The sequence below is a fragment of the Miniopterus schreibersii genome, assembly GCF_964146895.1.
Source record: "Miniopterus schreibersii genome assembly, chromosome: 13".
Lineage (NCBI taxonomy): Eukaryota > Metazoa > Chordata > Mammalia > Chiroptera > Miniopteridae > Miniopterus > Miniopterus schreibersii.
Window position 1 is genome coordinate 42,799,112 of NC_138113.1, and position 24,050 is coordinate 42,823,161.

Consider the following 24,050-nt stretch of genomic DNA (forward strand, 5'->3'; position numbering starts at 1 on the left):
GTCTGACTTCAACTCAGATTTCCCCACGCTATAAACTGCAATGGGGTCCTAACTGGTCTTCCTGCACCAGTCTTATTCTTCTTCAATGTCTACTCTATTGCCAGGGAGGTCTATTTTTACAATGAAACTCTGACCCGGTCTCTCTTCTGTGTGAAATCCTGCACTAGCTCCCCAGTGCCTGCAGAATAATACAGGTTCTTTAGCAAGGTTCTTCCTGATGTGGTCACTTTGTCCATTTACAGACCTGCCTCCCTTCTCTTCAGCCATGCCTCCCTCCCTTCCTTTGTTGGAGCACACCACGCCTGCTCACCCAGCCATGCTGTACCTCTTGCCGGTCCCTCTGCCTGGGATGCCCTTCTCTCATCAGCCTGGGTACCCCCATCGCAGTCTCCTGGATGCATGTCCTCTTAGACCCACCTGCTGTCCAAGCTGAGTTCATTTATGTGTCCCTCGTCCAGATGCCCACAGCGCTCTGTGACGGCCTGGAGGACAGCAATATAGAGTGGTGCAACGCTCACTGATCAAGCACCTACTATGTGCCAGCAGTCTCCAGTGATTTGGGAATCAACAAGACGTATGTCCTGCTTTCAGAGAACTCGCTTTAATGAGAAAGATGGACAGCAAAACGCTATGGTACTATCTCTGATTCCGTCTCCATGCTGGATTGCTAAGGTTCTTGGGTAGGAAGAGCATCTTATCCATCTGTGTGTCCCCAGGGCCTAGTACAGTGCTGGGCACACAAGGGTGTCAGCAAACACTGGCAGCTTGAGCTGAACAGACACACAAGGCCACCAAGCTATGTCTGTGAGCACACAAGCCTACCCACAGGGACACTCCACTTTCATGGGTGTCTTTTCCAGACTCTAAATGTCCAAGTCATCGTTTTCTGCATTTTCACGAGGTCCTCACAGTGCACCCTGCAGAGGCTCTAACGCTGGAGAATTTCCAGGCCAACCATCCCTGCCCCTGTAACTGACCTGCTGAGAGAGGAAGGCGCCAAGTCCTCACAGCAGGTAAGTGGCATTGCTGACACCCCTTCCCGCGCTCATCCTACCCGCCCTCCTGCAGCAAAGGAGGGAGCTGCTGCCGGAGGTTGCTCAGCCACGCAGCACACAGCAAGGCACCTTCAGGGAGGTAATGCGTGTGTCTTCCAGTGAGCGCCCTTCCCGCCCCCTCCCACAGGCAGCTGTGGCCTGTCTTGTCCTAACAAGATGAGCGAGTGAAAGGACAAGCCAGCCGTGTTTGTGTCCGCGCCCAGGGCAAGACTGCTTCAGGCAGCCCTTTTGATCGGGGTCCCTGTGCAGAAACAAGATCCCCTGAAATCTGTTCCCTGCTAGCGGCTGCCGTCTGAGTGACACAGGCAGGAGGGCACAGGGCAAAGCGGAGAGGCTTGAATTACAGCAGGTGTTCTGTGAAAGCCTTCTTTCCTCCCAGGTTTATGGTGGCTTCTCTGCTGAGCAGCATTTCTTCCCGCCTCCTCTCATGGGACAGGACAAAGTACAAGCTGCCCAGGTGATCAAAGAGGGGCAAGAGGAGGAAGGGAGAGGTGCTGAGCCCCAGAGCAGACAGCTTCTAACTGCCCAGCGAGAGGCCTCAGTCATCAGGCAGGGACGAGGGGGGGGGACTGGGAGGAAATGGCTATTTCCTCCCTGGCCACAGCTGCCCACACACCTGGACGTCCCTCTATGAAAACTAGATTTTCTAAAAGCATCTTGGATGATAACATGACCATCCAGAAACTGTCTGGGGCAATGGTGAAGGGCTCGGAGTCCAGTGACCTGAATCTGATCGCAGGTCCACCTTTTGCCTACGGGTGGGACCCTTTTCCCTCCTCTAATACCGACCTCGGAGGGTGGCTGTGGGGATCGATGCAAAACAGGTTTATAAAGCCCTCAAAACAAGGGGCCTGGCACCCACCCCAGGTGTCACACCTGTAATGGACCACTAGGAACCACCCATGGGACCACATTCCCGGAGGGAGGAGGGTGTTCAGAAGAGGCCACCCTTCCCGTCCCTCTGCGTCTGTTCTTGACTCCTGGCTGGACTGGGTCTTCCTCTGTACCCGCAGCTTCTCTGGCATGGCCCTGGCCACTGTGCTGCGTTGGTCTATTTTCTTGTCTATCTCCCCGTCTGGCCCATGAGCACCTTGAGGGTCGGAATGTGACTTTCATGCTAGAACATTCATTCACTCATCTGTCACTCACTAAGTGCCTCCTATGTAACAAAAGGTCGTTACGTGGTGAATAAATGAATGAAATCTGGGGACAACCTGTAGAGACACCTACATAGCTCACCCAGTTGACAAGCATATGTACCCATCACCTGTGGTAAAACCTATGCAAAGGCTTTGGGTTCAAAGAGAAGACCTGCAAAGGTGAACTCGATTTCCAGGAAATGTGTCCAACCTGAGAGTTGATCTGCTGGGTCACGTGCTGAGTTTATTTCAGACAGATCTGGTCAGTATCTGTCTGTCTCTGCTAGTGTGTATGTCTCTGTCTCTGCCTCTCTCTCTCTATCTCATCTGTCTCTTTCTCTCTTCCTTTCCTCCTTCCATTACCCCCTCTCTTCTTCCTTCCCTCTAAATCCTGAAAAACTTATAAATTACTTAGCAATTCATCCAGACTTTTGGATGCTCTAAAGGTAATGTTCAAAACTCCAAACTTGGAAGGGGCCATCACAGTTCATCAGCCAGGGCTTCGGAAAGGTAACAAAACAACAGTCCCCAACCATGGAGCACAGCTTTGTTTGTGACTCTGGTTTCTTTGCTTACTGGAGACAGTGTCCCTCCCTTGGCCCCTGGGCTCTGCTTCCACTGCCCAGGAGGAAATGGGCCACCATTAAAGAGCCCAGCACACCTGAGCTTTAAATGCCACCTCATTGCCTCCCAACAGCAGGAACCGACTCCTGGACTGCTAGAAAGTCAAAGCCACTTCCCCAGGCCCATCTCCAGCACCCACATCCCACCCACCGTCAAATCCATGTCTGCCTGGCCCCTGCTTGGCTCTGTGCTGTGTACATGCAGTGTCCTATCTGTAACAGCCATGATCACCAGTCAGTCCCCCCAAACCCAACAAGCTCCTACATTAGGACCCAGCTCAAACATCCTTTTCTCTCTGGACCCTTTCCTGACTCCTCTAGCAGTGACTGTGGCTGGCTCCTTTGAGCTCCCAGTTCTCTCCTATTCCACTTAACACATCTGATCACCTGTTCGCGTGTCCATCACATGCCATGGACTGTGACCCTAGTGATAAGGACCATGTCTTCTTCATGTTTGTGTCTCTGGCATCCAGCGCAGAGCTACTCATCCCATAGGTATTCCTAGCACACCCTGACACCCCAAGATCCCGTCACCACTCTGGTCTAGTCTGGTCTAGACCAAACACCCCTAACAGCAAGGAACAGGATTTCACATAGAGTCAAACCAAGAAGGTACATGTCACAGGGAACACAGCCCAAGACCTAACAAGGTGAGGCGTCTCTCCTAGAACCAGACACACAGGCAGAAACCAGCTTCATTAAGAATCTGGTCAGTTAGGTGCTTCCTGCCCGGCCAGACATGGCTCAGCGGTTGAGCATCGACCTAGGATCCAGGCGATCAGGGTTCGATTTCCGGTCAGGGCACATGCCCGGGTTGCGGGCTCGATCCCCAATGACTCTCTCATCATTGATGCTTCTGTCTCTCTCCCCTTCCCCTTTCCTCTCTCTGAAATCAATAAAGATATATTTTTTAAAAATAAAAAATAAAAAAAAGAGGTGCTTCCCAAGATGGCAGCCAACAAAATGTCTGGAACCCAGCATCAGGCCTGACATGTCCCACTGGGCTAGTTTATCTTCGGGATCAGGCTACACAAGCCTCAGTGAAAATGCAAGTGATGCCCAAAGATCTTGGGTCTGACTTTTGCTGCAGGCATTAGCACCCAGACAATCTGTTTCTCAAACCAGGCAGCTGGTAACTCAGGAGACCAGGATAGTGCCAGCGCAGTAAGAGTCCGAGTCTGAGGGGAAAAGGTAATGAGGGGGTCTGAAGGGTCTCCAATGTGCTGATGGTCAGGGGAGTCTCATCCTGTTCACCCTCAAAAGCAGTCTTACTAGAGTGTTTCTGTAGAGTATTTCTGCAGCCCCGAACAAAACTCCAAGGCCTTGCATGTACCAGGTAACCTCATCCCACTGAAGTTTGGGGGACAATCTGCCAAAATAAGCAAATTCAGGGGATCACAGCTGTGCAGAGCAGCTGTGGAGGAAGTCAGAGTACACAAAGGTGCAGGTACTTGTGCAAGGCCATCTGGCCTACCGAGCAAGTGGCTGAGGGACCAACAAGGAGGGGGCTCAGCTTTCAAAGCCCAGGGCTGCATTCAGGAAAATAAAAAAATTCCAAATTGGTGAAGTGATCAGCCATGACCTAGTATCCAGTGTCACATACAACTCACACAGGGGGTCAGTGACTGGTTCAAAGCTGGTTCTCCAAAACCCCATACGGGTCATTAAATTCTCTTAACAAGGTTTACCTTTTATATATAAATGTTCCACATAACACTTGGCGAGAAGGCGTGCTCTGCACCTGATTGAGTGTAAGGTAGAAGAACTGGCTGGTGGCATTCATCCATCCACCCCACATTCACTGATTGATTTAACCAGTATTTATGTGCTAAGTGCACACTGCAGGGGGCATGTGCTTGGTAAGGACAAAGCTGGAGGTAGTTCCTGACCCCAAGTTTGCACCTCTCTCCTCTAGGCAGCTGTGTTGACTCTATACCCCAGCCCCAAAGGGTTAATGCTGTTCTGACCCTGACCAGACAAACCTAAGGCTCCATTTAGCATCCAGTTCATTGGTGCTGACCTGGAACTGTGACAGGGGACTGACCCCAATGTCCTGTCCCTCTGTGGCTGAGGGCAGCGTAAGGAGGAAAGGAACAGGGATTGTAAAAATAATAGCATGGTGTTAGATCAAAAGTATGGTGTAGGTGGAAAACCCAGTGGATTTCAGCTTTTATTAATATACATAACTAACTGCAGCTCATGTTTACTGTGCACTTACTATATGCAGAGCATTAGGCTACGCCCTTTACTGGCATAGTGTGAAGAGTGTGTGTTCTGCAGTCCAGACATCTGGGTGAATCCTGGCCCTACCTCATTAACTGTGTGACTTTGGCCAAACTGCTTAGCCTCTCTATGCCTCTGTTTCTTTGTCTGAAAAATAGGGCAATAACAGTACTAACTTTAAAGCGTTGTTATGAGGATTAAATGACTAAAAGCTTAAAATGCTAAACCTGAATCATGTCCTGGCATAGAGTAGGTACCCAGCACTAAAATGAACAATTTTTATCCCTTTAGTTAGTCACATTACTCTGCAGAGAAGGCAGACTATTTCTTCCTATTTTACCAATAAGGCTCTGAGAGACTGAGTCAACTTGCTCAAGGTCACAGAGTTAATAAGTGGCAGAGCTGGGATCTGAACTCAGTCAGCCTGACTCCAAAGCCCACAAGCTTAAGCACCGTCATAAGCATGGCACTGTACTAGGTTCTAGATACATCAAGAGCCGTGGGAGATGAACTAGGGATCCCTATACAGTGCAGTACACACTATAAGAGAGATATATTAAAGAAAAGGGCAGGGGAGGAGGGCTGGGGCTGTGGTAGCAGGGAGCAACAGTCTGCAGGACCTGATAAATGCTCCACCCAGAAGGGGACTTGAGTTCTAGCCCCCGAGAACGATGAAAAATTTGCCAGCCAAGGAGGAAGGGCATTCCAAAAAGTGAGGACCTAGAATACCAAAAGAACAGTAAGTCGGTTGGTGTGGTACAGAAGGCCACACAGCATAAGGTTAGGCTGGGAGGGTAAGTTGAGGCTAGTCATGGACAGCCATTTGTGCCAACATCAGAGGTGAGATTTTATTCTGTAAGACAGTGATTCTCAAACTTTAATATGCACTGGATCTACCTTCGGTGCTTGTAAACAGGTGTAGATTCCCATTCCTGCTGTTAGCTCTGGGGGCCAACAAGGGTCTTAAGGGACTTGGGTAGCACGGCCTGCTGGGTTTAACAACAGAATTCTGGCACTGGAATGAAGGGAGATTTGGGGACAGAAGCTAGTATAATTGTCCAAAGTGGAGCAGATAAGAGGATGAGGGCTGGGGATAATAGCACTCTTCATGAACTGATACGTGATATCAGGGTTTCTCAACCTCAGCACTGCTAACATTTGGAACTGGTAATTCTTTGTTGGAGGGAGGAGAGGCTGTCTTGTGCATCACAGGAAATTTAGCAGCATCCCTGGCCTCTGCCCACCAGATGAATAGTGTCCTCTCCCACTTACATGTAGACAGCCAAAAATGTCTCCAGACAGTGCCAGATGTCACTTGGGATGCAAAAATCAAAACCCTAGTGGAGAACCACTGCTTTAAATCCCCCCATTCCTAAATTACAGATGAGGAAATTCAGCCACATAAAGGCCTCAGCCTGGGTTCAAATGCCGGTGGTCTGGCTCCAGGGCCCCACTCTCAGCCGTCTAGTTTGACTCCCTTTCCGTTCAGCCTTCTGAAGCAGAATTATAGATTTGGTGACAGGCTGGATGACAGGAAGAGTATGGAAGCGTGAGGGTCAAAGGTGAAATCTCAGCGTTTGCCACTGGACTGGGAGAAGAGTAGGTACTAAATAGGTTTTTTGGATTTGAATAGAATCAAGATGTATTGGCTCAAAAAGGAAAAACTTGGCCCCCCAGTGGTATAAGCCATGGGGAGGTGGTGGGTTCCAGCCCAGACTGGACAGAAAAACCCTCTCCTCTGTAGGTCGGGGCATGGACTATGTCCTACAAACCAGCTGGTACCCAGTTCCTGGCTGGGCCCCTTCCCAGCTGTGTGGCCCTGGGCTCCTTAGCTAATGTCTCTGCACCTCCCTTCGCCCGTTTGCAAAATAGGAATAAAAGTTCCTACTCATAGACTTGACGTGAGAACTCAGGGAGCTAAAAGCAAACTGGCAAACTGGCACGATGTGGTTGGCTGCCCTGCCTTAGGAACCATCCTTATTACCCCCACGTCCCGCGTGCTTCCCCTACCCAGGACTCCTCTGCACCCCACCCCGCCCCCACCCCGCCCCCTCAGCCCCCCGCCCCCCTGGCCCCCCCACCCAGTCATAGGGAACCTGGGAGCGGCAGGGAGCCAACCGCACCTCCCCGCACCAGCAGAGCGCGCCCCTGGGGCTTTAGGCGGCGCCAGCAGCCCATTCACTCCCAAATCCGCTCTGATTTCGGGGGTTCGGGAAGTCGCCAAAAGCGCGCGGCGAGCTGGGCGCCTCCGAAAGGAGCCAGGTAAAGGAGTTCAACGTGAGCCACGGAAATTTCAGGCAGGTCCCCACGGGGCAGGCCGGGGGTCAAAGCCAGTCGCGGCCGCGGGCCGCCCAGCTCAGCGGCTCGCGGAGACCGAGGGCAGAGAGGCGCCCAGATCGGGGAAGCACCCGCCCCCAAGGCCAGCCTGCGAAGGCGGGAGCTGAGAGTCGCTGGATCAGAAAGGAAATAAATAAATAAATAAATAAATAAATAAATAAATAAATAAATAAATAAATAAATAAATAAATAAATAAATGTAGCGGAGGGCGGGGGAAGCAACAGGAAAGTACGAGGAAGAGAAGGGGGGGGGGGCAAAAAGACCGCGCTGGGAAGCGGAGTTCTCTGGGGGACCCAGCCTGCAGCACCTGGGCAGGGGTCGGGAACAAAGCTGCGGCTTCAGGTCAGAGGCGCTCCGGGTGTTTCCGCAGGGGGCGCGCTCCGGGGAGCCCGGCGGGCTGGGGATGCCGGGCGCCCCCGCGCCCCGCGCGCACTCTCGGGCGCCGCTTACCTTTGCCGGGGCCGCCCGCACGCACTTCCGGGGGCTGCGCGCGAGGGGCGCGGGGCCGAGCTGGGGGACCCGGAGCGGGTCCCCGACGGTAGGGCGCGACGAATCGGTGCGTGGGGCGTGGGCGGGCGCGGGCGCCTCCGGAAGGAATCCCCGCTGGACGCGCCGCGGGGGCTGCGCGCGGGGAGCGGGGTCCCGGCCTCGGCGCTCAGGGGCGATCGCGCCGCGTCCCGCAGACGCTGGAGGAGCCCGAGTCTGTGGGAGGAAAAGGTTGTCTCATTTCCTTCGGTCTCCCCACTCCTCCGCCCCCTCGGCTCCGGACCTGCCCTCCCTCTCCCCCGCCCCCTTCCCCGAGCCCGCGGCCCGTGTGGGCGCTGGGAAGACGCGAAACCTGAACGGCCCCGGCGCGCGGCGCCTCCCTCCGCGCCGAGCGAGTCCGCGCTCCCACCTCCCGCCCGCCTCCCCGCGCCTCCCGCAGTCCCCGGGGCCCCGGAAGGGTCCCCACCGGCGGTGCGCCCTGTCCCGGTGCTCTGGTCTTTCCCGTGCTGGGGAGAGCTCAGATTTAAACGCAGACCTCCAGGCTCCTGCCAGCATCCATCCTCTCGGTCCTGTCCGGCTGCCTGCTCTGAGCCACTCAACCGGGACAGGAAATAAATACTTAACTTTGTTTAATTTGATCAACTCCCCCCCCCCCCCCAGTGGGGAGTTTAAAGCCTGATGCATAATCTCGGAGGAGTGTACCTTTTGATTGGAAGGAGAGCGGCTGAGGTCTTTGTTTGGCCCTGCTCATTCAGAGTTGGGGTTTTGTTTTTTAATTCAATGACTATTGAAAGCCTAATAGGCGCTGAGCTGGGCAGAAATGAACCAGAAAGAAATATTGTTCCCTAAAATCGTCATAGGGGAGTAGTGCAGGCAGAGAGGAAGGTCCAGGGATGCTGTGGTCTCTTATGAGACAGGTTGAGAACTGGAAAAACTTTCTGCAGAGTAAAAGCAGCTTGGGCAGAGGCGAGAGGGAATGGGAAAGCCCCATCAGAAGGCAGCCTAGCAGAGAACACAGCCAGGGTGGGAAGCGATGGCGGGCAAAGGGAAGAAAATGAACCATCTATCAAGACAGGATAGCAGCAGCAGGGAGCAGTGGCATAGAATTGATAAGACCTTGTGATCAAGAGCCCAGAGGCTCATAGTGACAGTGTATGACCAGAATCCCAGAGCATCTCTGGAGCTGCTACTCCAGGTGTGGTCCTGGGGCTGGACCACACCAACTGGGAGCTTGTTAGATACGGGGACAGTCCATCTCCACTTGTTTTACTGAGTCAAAATCTGCATTTTAACAAATCCCCAGATGATTCAAATGTTCATTAGCATTTTGGAAGCACTGTTCTTTATACCACTGACTATATTAGAGTGACTGTATATTAGAGTGACTGTATATTAGACTGTATATTAGAAACACCTGGAGAGTTTTAAAAACCAATATGAGGGCTCTACTCCACCCCCACAAATGCTTATTTAATTGGTCTGAGGCGGGGCTGCAACATCTGTATTTTTTAAATGCTTTCCAGATGACCTAATATAGTGAGAGTGGAGAACCACTGTTCTAGACTTATTCAAAAGCTACTTCGTTTCACCTTGAAAGGCAGCTCTTCAGAAAGGAAAAGACACCTGAGTGTGGATAAAACTGTAATGACAAGTTGTAGCCCTAAAACAGAGGCAACTGTCAGCTGGAAAGGGCCTCTGTTAACCAGATTCTAGCCTCAGATGGCCACTAAATTACTGTCTGAAGTTGGACCAGTATTTCCCCTGCCAGGCCTCAGTTTCCTTATCTGTAAAATATGCTGACTAACTTTACACTCTACCCCCTGGGATGCAAGGTGCCACTATCAGAGCTTCCCTAACTCCCCAGCAGGCAGAGGAAGAGGTGGTGCTAAGAGGAGGGTTTCCTGGTGCAGTATTGTGTGTGCCAGCCATGTACACAGCCATGCATGAACACCAGAGATCAAAGGATTGTGTGCCGAGCACAGGGCTACACACATAATTGGTGCTCACTAAATGTGTATAAGTGAATGAATAAATAAATAGGGCTCAGATACCAGTAGGTGGCATTGACTTTCTGTGACCTGACCCTTATCCAGAACCTATGCATTTGCCCCCTAAGCCAGAAGAAGGACATTTGGAAGCACTCTGATCCATGAACCTAGCTTTGGATTTAAAACTACTGCTATTAAGAACTGCTAACATGTGTTGAATGCTTAGTACACACCTGGCATTGTGGTAAATGCTGTGCTTAGCATCGCCTCATTTCATTATAATGATGAAGATATTGTTGAACCCCTGCACTCCAGCTGGTTTGAGGAATCACAGATATGGAGGGACATGAGCTGCCATCTAGAGCAGCCTCTGCCTCTTGTGCAGCTGGACACAGGTGGCCCAAGAGGCCCATTTGGGGGTCTTACAGGTTATTCTCTAGAGCATGCATCCTTGCATAGAGATCAAGCTTGAAGGATGGGATGTGGAGTGACTGTCCCAAGGTCCTACAGAAAAAGATGCTCCCAGAAGCTATCTTGGGGAACCCATGCGCTATGGCTAAGCCTTGGAAAGGAATTCCTCAAAGCTACCTGCTTCATGGATGTATGTGTGTGTGCACATACTGCCTTTTAACCAGAGCCTCTTAGGTGCCAAACCCCAGTCTTTTACAGATATACAGGGTGTCCCCCCAAAATGTGTACAATACTTTAACAGCTGATAGCTCAATTTTGAGAATGAAATGTATTTTAATAAACACTGCCTTTATAATTATTCAAAGTGTGTGTATACATTTTTTGGGACGCCCTATATTTCTTTTAATCCTCACAGCATCCTGACAGATTAAGCACTCTTGTTTTCTTATTTTATAAATAAACTGAGACATCATGAAGTGAAGATCTGTTTGTGCCTGCAACCCAAGTTTCATAAGTGTCCTAGACACCATAGGCAACCTGCATGTTACATTTAACCCTCTCCTGGGGAGTGTTTTGAAATAGGTTGGGCTCCAGACCAGACCCATTGGATCAGAATCTCTAAGGGTGGGGCTTTAAAAAAAAATTTTTTTTAACTTCAGCAGGTAATTAAAACACTCAGTGAGGAATGAGAACCGCTTCTATAGGAAATGCAGAGACAAATCCTAGGTCCTAAGTTTATAAAACAGTGAGGAGCTCAGTCTAGTAGTGATCTCCAAAAGTCAACAGTGACAGAAAACTATCGAAATCGCTTCCTCCGCCAAAGCATGTTAAGACAATGCCAGGCTGACAAAAATTCTTGGACTTATCTCAACCTTGAGTGAGTGAGGTCATCCCCACATGGTCAAGGGTAGGAAATCTTGTTCCATCTCCAGAAAGTACAAATGATTGAAACCAGAATCCTTGCCCTTTCTCCTGTGGCACTGCTATTTACAAGAAGCCTTCAAACATCCAGCGCTTATGAATTCCAGAAGCAGTACAGGATCTCAGGGAACTGCGGAGCAAGGCTGTCCTGTAAATCGAATAATAAAACACAAAGGGAACTGCCTCACGGCCCGAGAGGCTGATATCAGGATGTGCAGACAGAGACACCATGTGTCACCATTAACGTTGTCACTTTAGGAAAATCAGGAGGCTGAGACTTTTAAAAACTGATTTGCCCTACGGTCATTTCCTATTCGTTCACCTTAGCACAAGTTAAGCTTGAAAAGAAAATGGGTACTTGTTTAAAATATTAGTTTGGGGAAGCAGGACAATTTCTTTTCTTTCTTATTTTTTCTTCTTTTTTTTTTCTTTAACCCGCTGTCTCACTTTTGCCATTACATTCCCTGGCCAAGTAATGGGATTTCTGCTAAGGCCGAGGGATAGCCATTAACCGGGTGGCATTTAAATTCGTTCATTCCATAACAGCCTGCTGAAATGCAACCAGTCACTGCATAGTATTAGCTACCAACACCTCCTAGACACCAAAGGTCGAAGAATACATGTACAGTCCAACCTTTCACCAACTTTTAACAAGGTCTAATGGATGCCTTTAATCACCAAATAAATCAATGTTGACGGTTATGCCCCCTCTGAAGTTCTAGTTTCCAGATGTAGACAACTAAGTTATAAAAGCCATGTTCACTAGGCCTTCTGTTCCTTTTCAGAGAGTGACGCTTTACCTGTATGGAGGAGTGTGAGGGGATGCTGGGAGCACTGTTCAGTTGTTCCAATGAAATTTTAATAGATGTAAAAAGCCCAGGGACTATAAGTGCACAGCTGAGTCTCCCCAGTGTTCTAATCACCTCCCCCACCTTTCTGAAAATGTTTTGTGCCCAGAAGGGATGAGATAATGAAGAAGAAGCACCAATTAAGCATGTCTTCAATCTATTGAAGTGGAGGTTTATCTTTCATTGAATTATTTCCTTGCAGCCCCAGTCTGTAGACTGAAGATCTAAATACTGCTCTTAGCTAAAACACTTTATCTTGCTCGGGGTAATAGAGTAGAAATCAAAATATTTCTCTAGCCAGTTGCTGCTGCCCAATACAACGTTACCTCTGATTAATGACAAGTTTTAAATCAAAACATATTCCCCAGTTAAACTATAAACATAGCTGAGTGTAAATTTTGTTCCTTTTTCCCCCTTCATTTTCCATAGGGAGATTTTCATGCCCAGGCTGACACCTCTCCTCCTTTTTCATCTTGACCAGCAAGGTTAAATAAGCATGGACAGCACTTTAATAAATTATCCACACAAAATACTCTGTTATATCCAACAGAAGCCACTGTAAAAACCGAGAGGTTTCAATCATAAAAAAGTGACGCAATGGAACTATAAAACATGCCCACTGAAATTGCTAATAGTTGATCTTTAAGAAAATGTAAGTTAGATCCCTACCCCAACATATATGACGTACGTCTAGCTGTCTGTTAGATAAATGTGTCTATTTTTATATTGAAAATACCACTGATTCTCATAAAATTGAGACGCTCATGACCTGTTAAAAATCATATTTCATATGTAGCAAACTATTAAAAGTCACATTTTTTAGAGGAATAAGAAACACTAGAGTTCACCATAAAGTATAAACTTTGAATTAAGGCAGCTCCACCTAACAGCATAACTGAGCCCTGTTTCAAGGCTGCCTGCAACCCTTCCAAATTCCTCAGAGAGTTATTTCCTATAACTTTGAAAGGCATGAGCTTGAGAAATTAATAGAATGATTTGTTCTGAAAGATAAATGGGCAAACACAGAACAAGACAAAACATACCCAACTATTCATTTCCTTGACGGGTGTGCACTCATCAGAACAGGTGGCTGTGGCAGGGGGTGACACTTCTGAAAACCCCAGAGCATTCACTTCTCTGATTCATAAATTTCATGGCAGCAAGTTCTGGAGCACGGTGTCCTTATGCTCCGGTGTGTTAGATGTATGCGCACCAAATGAATGGCAATCTGCTCGCTACCCCAGTGCCCAAATTGGAGTGATTTCCATTCCTGAACTGGTATCTGCTACCAGCAACCAGTCAGCCTCCTGTGTCTGGCCTGGACACAGCTGATAGAGTTTGGGATCTATTTTGTTTTTTTTGTTTTGTTTGTTTGTTTGAATCCTCACCTGAGGATATGTTTTTATTGATTTTTAGAGAGAAAGGAAGGGAGAGAAGAGGGAGAAACATTGATGTGAGAGGGAAATCTCTATCGATCAGTTGCCTCCCACACGCACCTGACCGAGGATCGAACCCACAACCTAAATATGTGCCCTGACCAGGAATCAAACCTGCAAACTTTTGGTTTAAGGGATGACACTCCAACCAACACAGCCACCAGGCCAGGCTACTTTTTTCGGGGGAGAGAGGCTGGAGATCTGCTTTGGATGTGAACAAAAAGTCTAAGATTATGGTCCTAACTGGAGAAGAGGTCATAAATGAAAGTCTGATTTGTTTGTTTCACCAGAAGATCCACACTAGGAATCCTTTAAATTGGCTAGTATGATTAATGTATGTATAATATGATTCTTACAATTTGTTTTTGATGGTTTACTATACTTCTCAGAAGTATAGGGTTTACTTGTACAGCAGTCTTCCCTTATCTGTAATTTCACATAACAGTTTCAGTTACCTGTGGCCAACCATGGTCCAATATATTAAACAGAAAATTCCAGAAATAGCCCGGCAAGGCGTGGCTCAGCAGTTGAGCGTCAACCTAGGATCCAGGCAATCGGGGTTCGATTCCCGGTCAGGGCACATGCCCGGGTTGCTGGGTGGATCTCCAATCAGGGGTGTGCAGGAGGCAGCCGATCAATGACTCTCTCATCACTGATGTTTCTCTCTCTCTCTCCCTCTCTTCTCCTCTGTCTGAAGTCAATAAAGATATATTTTTTAAAAAAAAATTTAAAAAAAGAGAAATTTCCAGAAATAAACAATTTATAAGCTGTAAATTGTCTGCTGTACTGAATAGCATGATGAAATCTCACCCAGTCTCACCGCTTCCCAGCCAGGATGTGACCTGCCCAGCGTATCCAGGCTGTATGTGCTCTCCTGACCATTAACACTTAGCAGCCATCTAAATTTCCAGATTGTCTCAACATCACAGTGCTTGTGTTTAAGTAATCCTTATTTTACTTAATAATAGCCCCAAAGTGCAAGAGTAGTGATGCTGGCAATTCAGATATGCCAAAGAGAATCCGTAGAGGGCTTCCTTTAAGTGAAAAGGTGAGTACAGTGCAGGAAGATCTTTTGAGAGAGAGAGGCCACATTCACATAACTATTTTACAGCATATTGCTGTAATTGTTCCATGTTACTATTAGTTATTGTTGTTAATCTTGTACTGTGCCTAATTTATAAATTAAACTTTATCATAGGTATGCATGTATAGGAAAAAACACACACAGCATATATAGTGTTTCAGATATCCACTGGGGGTCTTGGAGCGTATCCCCCAGAGATAAGGGGGGACGACTATAACGAGATATACAGGGTGACAGGGCTTCCATACAGATGTATGACTTCAAACTTCCCAGCCCCAGGGCACATGGGAAGTTCAGTCAGGTCAGGGGGCCTTCTCTGTGCCTCAGGCCCTTGCTTGCTGGACCTTTCTACCTCCATTAACTTCCTAGTACCTTGTCTTTGATCTTTCCACTGCCTCTTTCCCAACCTTGAACATGCCAAAACCTGTCCCATCATTTAAAACACATTAATAAATTACTACTAAATAGATCTTCCACATTCTGCACCCATTTATAGATATTTCTCCATCTCTCTTTCTCTTCATAACCAAACCTCAAACAAACAAGTGTATCCATGATCATCACTTTCTTAATGTCTGTTCAGTCCTCAACTTACTCTAGTCTGGTTTCTGTTCCCAGCACTCCAGGGAAACTGCCCTTGTTAAAGCCACAAATAGCTTCTAAATTCTGACATCCAGCGCTGCCCCTGAGCTGGTGTTCGTGACCTCTGGCAGTGTTTTTCGTTGCTGGCCTGTGTTGGTGACCTTTGGCAATGTTTTTCATTGCTGGCCTCTTCCCTCTTCCCAGGCTCTCCTCTCTTCTCTGTGCACTTCCCCATTTCCTAGATCCCCTCCCACCCATGTGATCACTCCTCCTCTGTGACCTCCCTTAACTGGCTTTGCTTCATAACAAAGGCATCTGCTCACATCACTAACATTTTTCAGGGGTCAGCCACTCTCTCACAGGATAAAGTCTAGACTCCCTCGCATGGGCCGCACGGCCCTTCCCGTCAGGCCTGCCTGCCTCTCCGCCCACCCAGTAACTACCTGTCTTACGCTTCCGGTATCCATCTCCTTTCAGTCTCCCAAAACTTTGCCCTGCTATTTTGCACTTCTGTTCCTCTGTACAGAATGTTCTCGACTCCACCCCCATTCTCCCCTGAAGAATCCCAGGTCATCCTTTAAGGCTCCGAACGCAGGTGAGCAGCTCTGGGAAGTCTTAAGTTCTGCACTGTGTCACCACCTGGACCTGAGTCCTGTGAGGGTAGTAGGTGCTTGTTCTTCTGTTTCGAGTTTGGTACTGTGCCTAGCACCTAGTAGTTGCTGCTATCTGATTAGGGTGCAGGAAACCTCACATTTATTTCTCTAAATTGAATTTCATTTGCCCTGAGTTCTCTACTCTCTCCCTGGAAATTTAATCTGAGTCATTATCGGGACATGCCTCCTCCCCGGGGTCACGGGGAGGTCCCTGGGTACTTGTACCATACAGAGCATGCAGAGAGGGCCCTCCGGACTGTCTACACTGGCACCTCCTCCAGGCTTATTGTCCAAGCCGGCATGGAACTAGGAGGCAGGTTCTTCTGACGCATGAGCCTTGGGATATTTTTTTCACAGGGTTTTCAAGGACACAGCTCTTAATGTTCTTCATTTCCACTCCCCCTGCCACACACATTCCTGCCCCAGTTGTGGGTGTTGCAGGTCCAGATGTTCATACCTCGTGAACACCCCCACGTTCCTGCTCTTTCTTTCCTTTTCAGGGACTCAGTCTTCAGCCAGGCTGCACACCCTCAGAGACCCAAAGCCCCCTCCCCGCCCCAGCACAGTACAGCACCGTCCCCCTCAATGAATATAGGCAGCTAAACCAAAAACAGGAGTGAGGAGGTCTTCTCCCACTAGAAAGTGTGCTTTCAGCCCTGCAACAACAACAAAAAACCAAAGACAAGGGCACACCAGGGTCTTACTACCTTCTTGAGGCAGAAGGGAGAAGACAGCAAAGAGAGCAGGACACAAAAGAAAATCTCAGGAAACTATTCTGCCCCATAACCTTCAATGAATTTGTTCCATGATTTAATAAAAGCTGAAATGTCCGTGAAAAAAATATGAATGAAATTGCTCTCCCAAAGAGAGACACCTCCTCCTGGCAGCACTCCACTCAGCCTTGGCCTTCTCGCTCCTTCCCGGAGGAGAGAGGCCTAAAAGCTCAGGGATCCTCCTGTCTGGCCGAAGAACAGCACTCACGTGGCCCGGTTTATTTGAGCTGCTGACTTGGGTTGCTGACGTGGGCATTTGCAGCAGCTGCACTAACCCACTTTCTCTCATGAATGATTTTAATCTCTTTAATTTTTGCCCAGCCTGTGAGAAAACTGAAAGCCTGGTTGGCAGGGGGCAGGGGATAGAAGTTGCAGGTCATGAGTTGAGCGGCGGGTAAATCCTATGGGAGGAAGCAAACGCGTGTGTAATCCTTTCAGGAAAACAAGTATTACTGCAGAGGAGAAAGCTGCCAATGTAACTTTGTTCCAAGAATAAATAGCACATTTTTCCTCAGTGTTTGCTTTTCTCTCTTTGATCCCCTTGAAACCCCCTGGAAATGCCTGGCCAGCAGTTTTGCTCCCCTCGGAGGCTGGGAAGAAGGAGCCGCAAGTACTCTCTTGAGATTCCTCGAATGGAGGCATAAGCAGGGCTCCCGGGCAGTGCTGGAGCCACCACGCCTGTTTTAGTAAAGTTTAATCACCACAAATATGCCACAGTGTTTCCAAACATGTCATCGTGATGCCCAGAAGCTGTTTAAAATGGAATAATAATGGAGAGGGTCTGTGACCAAAGCCACTGGGAGCCTTGGGAGTTGGAAAGTTAAGGCAAAGCAGAACTCGAGTGGGTTAATGTTTAGCTCTGGTCCCAGGCGGTGGTAAATGCCTGCAGGCAGCGAGGTTGAGGTGAGCATGCCCTCTCCATGGGGAGTTTATGGTTCAAATGCTCCAGAAACCACAGTCCACAGTGAGACAGGTTTCCCTTCCTTTCCCAGACAGCTTTGTTTCACAGGAGTTTCAGGGGGGCAATACCAATGAAAGCTAAGGGCCTTGGCACCAAACAGACCTGCATATAGGTTTGGTTCCTCCACTTACTAGTTGTGAAGTCAGGCAAGTTAAGTACTCGGTTTCCTTATCTACCAGGTGGGAATGAGAACACTTATAGGATGGTCATGAAAATATGAAATGATGCATGTAAACAGCATTTTGCCTGACTCTGCGTTCAGTTAATGCCAGTTCCCTTCCACCACTGCCTCCCACAGTATGTTATTCAAGGCAGAAAACACTAAGCACTGATTAACGGTAAGGCCTGTACCAGGCTTATGGGGAAAGCCAAGACATATAAAACCCACTCAGTGGGAAACTACATACAAAATAAGGAATCAAGTCTGGAAAGTGTCAAGTATCAGGTACATGTGTTGTCATAAATAAAACTGCACAGGAGGCACTGATCAATGGCCAGTGTTGACAGTCAGTCCCAGGGGTTGGAAGGGAAAGCTTTATGGAGGGAGTTGGGACAACCAGACATGTTTTAAAAAAGCTAATAGACTCACTTTGTTTCATAGGATCCCCTTAGTGATCATTTGGGAAATATTTGGAAAGGAAATTGGGGAATGTGGTAGATTTAAAGACAATGGCAAATTCTTTGTCACTATCCCTATCAAGAGGTAGACTTTACTTCCCCCATCCTTGAATCTGGGCTGGTTCCATGACTCATTAACAAATAGAACATAGCAAAAATAATACTGTGCCAGTTTTAGACCTAGCTTTCAAGAGAATCAGTAACTTTCACTTCTTGCTTCTTGGAAATTTTGCTCTTGAGACTTTGCGTCTTTGAATCCAGCTACCATGCTGTGAGAAGCCCAAGCCATATGTAGAAGCCATGTGTAGGCCCTTTGATCAAGCCCCAGCTGAGCTCCAGCCAACAGGCAGTATTAAGAGCAGCCATGTGAACGAGTCATCTTGCATAGTCCAACCCAGTCAAGCCCCCAGATAACTGCAGTTGATACCATATGGAGCAGAAGTTCAACCAACTGATCCCAGTCAACCCACAGAATCGTAAGAGATAATTAAGTGGTCCTGCTCTTAGATACAAATTTTGGGAGTGATAAGTTATACAACAATAGATAATTGAGGCAGAAAGGAACTTGTGGGCGGCCTTGAATGCCAAACACCAAAGTCTACATTTTGCCATCATTGCCATCATCATGATTGTCGTCATCATCATTATCACCGTGACAGAAACCATTAATAAATGATAACTGTATGCCAAACGCTGTGTTGTAAGTTGTTGTTTTTAATCCTAACCCAAGGGTATGTTTATTGATTAGAGAGAGAGAGAGAAAGAGAGAGAGAGACATCTATGTCTCACTCATATGCACCCCAACCTGTCACCAAACCCACAACCCAGGTATGTACCCTAGCCAGGAATTGAACCTGTGACCTTTCAGCAACACTGGCCAGGGCTGCATTGTAAGTTTTTAACATATTTTAAAATTTTACTCTGCCTGCCAGGATGAATGTGGCTCAGCGGTTAAGCTTTGACCTAGGATCCCGGAGATCTCGGTTCGATTCCCGGTCAGGGCACATGCCCATTTTGGGAAGCTTGATCCCTAGTAGGGGGCATGCAGAAGGCAGCTAATCAATGGCTCTCATCATTGATGTTTCTCTCTCTCTCCTCTTTTCCTCTCTCTCTCTCTCTCCTCCTTTCCTCTCTCTGAAATCAATAAAGATATATATATTTTTTTTTAATTTAACTTGCTTATAAACCTGTGTGGTAGGTACTATTTATTATTCATATTTAATAGTCAAGAAAACTAAAATTTAGAAAGTTTTAGAAATTTGCTCAAGATAATACAGCCGGAAAATAGTAGAGATGGGACTCAACCTATTACTTTCTGGCCACTCTCAAACTTGTCATCTTCTTTCTTCAAAGAGGATAAGCAATGCTTATTATCAGAATAAGCATGCTGATAATCTTGGGAGATAGAAGCAACTCTTCCAGCTGGAAATTGGCAACCAGTTTGAAAAACACAAGCTGCCTGGGCTTGTCAAATAATTCCAGGCAAGAAAATGGCAATGGGTCTAACTCCCTTTGTTCAGTGACTGTGTAGGTACATAACACAATTTGAAAAGTCTAAGAATGAAAATGGTTTTTGTTTTGTTTTGTTTCTTTTGTTAATCCTCACCTGAAGATATTTTTTCCATTACTTTTCAGAGAAGGGAAGGAGGGAGGGGGAAAGAGAGAGAAAGAGAGAGAGAGCCCGGCCGGGCGTGGCTCAGCGGTTGAGCCTCTACCTAGGATCCAGTCTATCGGGGTTCGATTCCCAGTCAGGGCACATGCCTGGGTTGTGGGGTCAATCAATGACTCTCTCATCATTGATGTTTCTGTCTCTCCCTCTCCTTTCCTCTCTCTGAAATCAATAAAGATATAAAAAAAAAATTAAAAAAAAGAAGAGAGAGAAAGAGAGAGAGACACATCGACTGGTCACTTCCCTGCACGCACCTCAACTGGGAGCGGGGAACCAACCCGAAACCAAGGTACATGCCCTGGACCGGAATCAAACCCAAGACCCTTCAGTGAGTGGGCCAATGCTCCAACCACTGTGCCACACCAGCTAGGGCAAGACCAAAAAGTTTTTAATGGGGGTTTGGTGGGAGAATAGAAGCTACTGTATTATCTATTTCTGCATAATAACCCGCCCCTTCAAAAAAATGTAGTAGTGTATAGCAATAATCATTTATTATCTGTTATGGTTTCTATGGCCAAGAATTTAGAAGTGGCTCAACTGGGAAATTCTAGCTTGGAGTATCTCAGGGGGTTGACTAGAGTTTAAGTCATCTGAAGAATTTCCTGGAACTGGAGGGTCATCTCTAAGGCAGTTCACCCATGCCACTGGCAAGTTGGTGCTAGTTGTTGGTGGGAGGCCTCAGTTCCTCATTAGGTAGGCCTCTCCAGAGGGCTGTTTAAATGTCCTCATGTCTTGAAAACTGGATTCCCCCAGAGCATTTCTTTCAAAAGGTCAAGACAGAGCATTTCTTTCAAAAGGTCAAGGCAGAAGCCACAATGCCTTTTATGAGCTAGCTTAGGGAGTCACACAGCACCCTTCCACCTTATTCTATGGATTACACAGGGCTGTCCTGACTAAGTCTGGGAAGGGACCCCACAAAGTCATGAATACCAGGAGAAAGTACTCATTGGTGGGGGCAGGGCATGGCAGGGCAGGGCAGGGGGCATAGTGAGGGCTGGCTACCTCATTCCTCAATCAACTCCAAGTTTTAAAGGCTTTAAAAAAAGGATATTTGAGGCATTCGCATCTGTTTGCAGGACTAGGAGCAAAGGTCAAGAAGGCCATTTGGGATGATCTCAGCTTGTACAGCCATCATAAGGGGTTCTGAAGAGCTTACTTGAAAGCTGCTTCAAATATCAGAAAACTTTGAGAAATTTCAACCATCCATCTCAGCCAGCAATGCTGAAGTGAGAGATTCTCTAAAGGCTGCCCCTAGCTACCTCAGCTGCCTACAGTACCAAAGAGGGTCATTCACTAGGGTACCCTGGAGCTGCTGAGAACCTCAAATCTGTTTACAGAGAGTGTGGTTCCTTCTATACATCTGCCTTCTAATCTGATGCAAATACCTCTTACTGACTGACACTACCCTTGGATCATAGAGAGAAGGGGATTCTGGGAAATGTTACTCTTGGCTTCTCTTTTTAATGCTGTAGGGAGTCTGTGGTGGTAACGCTGAGCTGACAATAGATAATCCCTCCCAGGCTTTGGGGAGTTTTCAGTCAATGAAACACGTATAATACTATGTATTTTGGCTAGCAATTCACTCTTATGCTCCAAAGATTGTAATAAACAGCTTAAAAAAATTTTTTTAAGATTTTTTAAATTGATTTTTGGAGAGAGAGGAGGGGAGAGGGAGAGTGAAACATCAATGTGAGAGTGGTACATCCATCAGCTGCCTCCTGTTCACCCCCCCCCAGTGATCAAGCCCCAAACCCTGGGCAGGTGCCCTGACTGGGAATCGAGCCAGCAACCCCTAGGTGCATGGTACAATGCTCAACCAACTGAGCCACACTGACTAGGGCTAAAAAGTTTTTAAGTAAGGTAAAACATGCTCACAAACAAGATAAACATTTCTGTGATGAGATAGTAATGAACAGGGGCTGAAGCCATGAACATATAGATCAAGAAATGGGCAGACAGGGTTAGAATTCTGCTTCTTTAGGGATGTTATGGACTGAATGCTTGTGTCCCCACAAAATTCATGTGTCGGATCCCTAATCCCTATATGATATTATTAGGAGGTAGAACCATTAGGAGGTAACTAGATTTAGATGAGACCATGAGGGTGAAGTCCCCATAATGGGATTAATGTTCTTATAAGAGAGGAAAATAGACAATATAAAGTAATATAATAAGTAAGATAGTAAGATAATAACAGCCCAGATATGGATAAATAGATCATTGGTATAGGGTAAAAAGCCCAGAAATAGACCCAAATATGAGTCCTTGGTACAAAGTAGATGAAACATTGTAAATCACTGGGGGAAAGACAGACTATTCAATAAGTAGAACTGAGGCAATGTAATTTCCATATGGAAATGTCCATAGCTGAAAAATACCATAAATGTCATTGGATCTCCATCTCACACCACTCAAAAAATAAATTCCAAATTGATTGGGGGAAAAAAACAGTATCTATATGACCTTGAAAAGGGAAAAGGAACTCCTAAACAAGATACAAAGAGTAGAAATCATAAAGGCTTGATTAATATGACTAAATTTAAAGTAAAGCTTCAGTACAATAAAGGCATTTTATTGAGAGGACAAGTGTTCCTTTTTTATATTCACAGAAGAAGAACATAAATGGATAATTAGTATATGAAAATGCTAGTAACAGGAAAATAAAACAAAGCAACACTGGACTTCCATTTAACATTTCTCAATAGGACAAAAACTGAAAGTCTGACATATTCCTGTTGACTAGGATAAAGGAAAATAGGAACTGTCAAACACTGCAAATATAAGCATAATTTAGTTCAACTACTTTGGAGACCTGTTTCATAACAATTGGGGGGGGGAAAGCAATTCCAACTCTAGGTTCATACCTCAGATGAAATTCTGAACCTATGCTCTAGAAGGAAGCTCTGTCTGTAATCACAAAATATTGGAAATATCCCAAATGTCCACTATAAGGAAAACTAGTATTGGCATATACATATGATATACTATAGCACAATATAAATGACGGAACTGTATATTTTATATATCAACACAAATAAATTTTAACAACATAATATTGAGTGGAAAAAGTCCCATAACATTATGTACCATATGATACCATTTATGTAGATTCTACAATATCAACTATGTATTCTTTGTGAATATATATGTATTTATGCTTTTATATGACAGATTCGTGATAGTTCTTGCTTCTGAGAAGGGAAGGAGTGTAAATGGAATTGGAGAAGTGAGCAAAGTAGAGTCAAACTTTTTGTGATGTTTTATTATTTTTTTTAAAGAAACTAAAGCAAATATGAAAAAATGTTGGCATTTATTTATTTTTGAAGTTGGGTACATTGGTGTTTCTTTTCTATACTTCTTTTGTATTTTTTCACCAATTAAAAAAAAATCAAAGAGAGGCTGACCTTTCTATCAGAGCATGTGAATCCAGAAAAATGTTTTAATGATTTTCTGTTTTAAGATTCACTGAGAGTAAAACAGAATAGCACTAAACACTGAGGCTGGGCTCACCTAGAAACCCCAGTTTTAAGAGAAAACAGCCATGATGGAGTTGGTGGCCCAGATTGCTCAGCGGGGGGCCATATCCTGAAAAGCCATGTTGAATGCCACCAAGCTGTCAGCTTGAGCTGCCTTAAAGGAGTCTTCTTGTTCCCAGAGCCTACCTACCTCACATGCTGATAACGACCAGGTCAACCCATGGGCAAAACTTAGGAAAACCTGACCAGGGTTGCATGTAGGAGAGAGCCAAATTTGTAGCAATACTAACTCTGAAACTAGAGCACGCGTTCACCTGGCAGAATTCTCTGAGTCGAGATCAGTAAGGAGAGGAGGGAGGTTTTCTGTTTGTTTGTTTGTTTGTAAGTTCATTTGTTCTGTTCAGTAAATGCTGAGCCCCAAAGGGAATTCATTACCTAGTATGCATGGTTCCAAACTCTCTACTAAATTCTAACCCTAATTGTACTGTCAGTGGTAAGCTGGCTCCAGTTAAGTGAAGTTAATTGTCCGGGCCCAAATCCATACCCTGCCGGTTTGCTGAAGGAACATGCAGAGTATGACCAAGGAAGTAGTCACTAGTTCTCAAGAAATCAGAGTAGAGGCTAATAAAACAATATACAAATTTTCAAACAGGGAATAAAGTGGATCTTAGGGATTATACCAATCATATAGAGTCTAGAGCATATTAGTGACTTAAAAAAAAAGAAAAAGTATGGATGAGAGGCAATGTTCACACGAGTTTTGGAA

General features: G+C 46.5%; 1 protein-coding gene across 3 annotated transcripts in view; it reads right to left on the bottom strand.

Annotated features, from left to right (window-relative positions):
* Positions 1–24,050, bottom strand: part of EVA1A (eva-1 homolog A, regulator of programmed cell death) — a 78,643-nt gene that overhangs the window by 44,786 nt on the left and 9,807 nt on the right. The window contains exons 1-2 of one of the 3 annotated variants that reach the window (XM_081157018.1): positions 8,331–8,461; positions 7,829–8,080 (exon numbers count right to left, since the gene is read on the bottom strand). The exons of 1 other annotated variant lie outside the window; for it this stretch is intronic. The gene's annotated coding sequence lies outside the window, so the exon portion shown is untranslated. Of the gene's footprint in view, positions 1–7,828; positions 8,081–8,330; positions 8,462–24,050 lie in introns of those variants that run through there. One more of the 3 variants, XM_081157019.1, reaches the window with a different exon arrangement.